This window comes from Aplysia californica, unplaced genomic scaffold, assembly GCF_000002075.1.
Source record: "Aplysia californica isolate F4 #8 unplaced genomic scaffold, AplCal3.0 scaffold00215, whole genome shotgun sequence".
Taxonomy (NCBI): domain Eukaryota; kingdom Metazoa; phylum Mollusca; class Gastropoda; order Aplysiida; family Aplysiidae; genus Aplysia; species Aplysia californica.
The window spans coordinates 1,046,937-1,048,300 of NW_004797485.1; positions in this window are offsets into that span (position 1 = coordinate 1,046,937).

Here is a 1,364-nt window from a genome sequence, read left to right on the forward strand (position 1 = left end):
TTTTTGGTTTCTCTTCTGTTTTGTGGTAGATGGTGGCTCTCCATTAGTTCTGTGATGCGATGCACTATTGATTTTTTTGTTGAAGTCGTTTCTTTGGTTTCCATGTTTCTACAAATTTCCTGTTTGGGTGGTTGGGGCACATTCTTTTGGTTCTTTCATGGAGCTCCAAAGCTGCTTTATCCCTGCGAATTCGCAGGGGTTCAACATTTTATAGAATTTTGGACCTTACAAAAGTATTGCAAGTAGTTGCACTACACATAGTGAGTAGGCTATTTTGCTGTATTCCTGGGAAGATCGGACATAACCAAGGTATAGAGCTCCCTGAGTTTGTTTGTCTGATCCCCATGAACTGCTCGCGAGTTTCTTTAAAAGTTGGAGTCTTCTTTTCGCCGTGTTCTTTATGCTCTCCACTTCGCTTTTCATGGTCAGACTTTGGTCAAATTTGACCCCTAGGTATGTTGGTTGTTCTTCTTTGGGGAGATTTTCATTTCCTATCTTCAGTTGGAGTCTTTCTTTGGCTGTTTTATGGCTCTTTGTAAAGATGGTGTATACTGTTTTCGTACAGTTTATTTTGAGCTCCATTTCTGACAGTAACTGTGGAGCCTCTTGAGGTCTTCATTTAATTGTCCTGCTCCTGCTACCGTGTTGTGATGTGTCTGCCAGAGAGCAAGATCATCAGCGTAGAGAGCCTTTTTAGATTTCAGCACGTTCATTACATCATTGAAGAAGATCAGGAACAAAGTGCAACTCAGACAGGAACCTTGGGGTAGGCTTTCCTCGAGTGCTTCTCTTGATGAGTGGGCATTGTTCCCCTTTGTTTTGATGTTTCGATCCGCTAGGAAAAACTTGATCTCTTTATTTCTCTGGGCTCCTGACTCTTTCTGCAGCCTTTCTACTGCTACTCCTTTGCTCATTTTTACTGCTGATCCTCTGGTAGGAAAGATCTACACCTAGCCGTCTCGGACAGGAGCAGAAAATCTTGGAGGCCCCGTGTGCAAGTTGCGCACGATAAAGTTCCCTTGGTGGTCTAAAGTCGATAAGAGTAGGCTTCGGCCGCCACCCGGGCTAAATTCAAAATTTCCTACCAACTGAAAATGTTTAATGTGTCCCACGCGCTCATATGACCTAATGCAGTTGCGAGCGCCGTAAAACACTAACTAAAGAAAGTGTTAATGTAGGCGTGGAAGACTTACAACGAAACAAAAACAACAACAACATCAACAACAAAAATACTTTTTGAAATGGTTCACGCCCTCTATTTCAGCAACGTAAGTCCTTTAAAAAAAGTTCTATAACGGTCATCGCGACATCTATTATTGCAAGGCCGGGTTTACATATATTTTACAGATATATATAGATACATA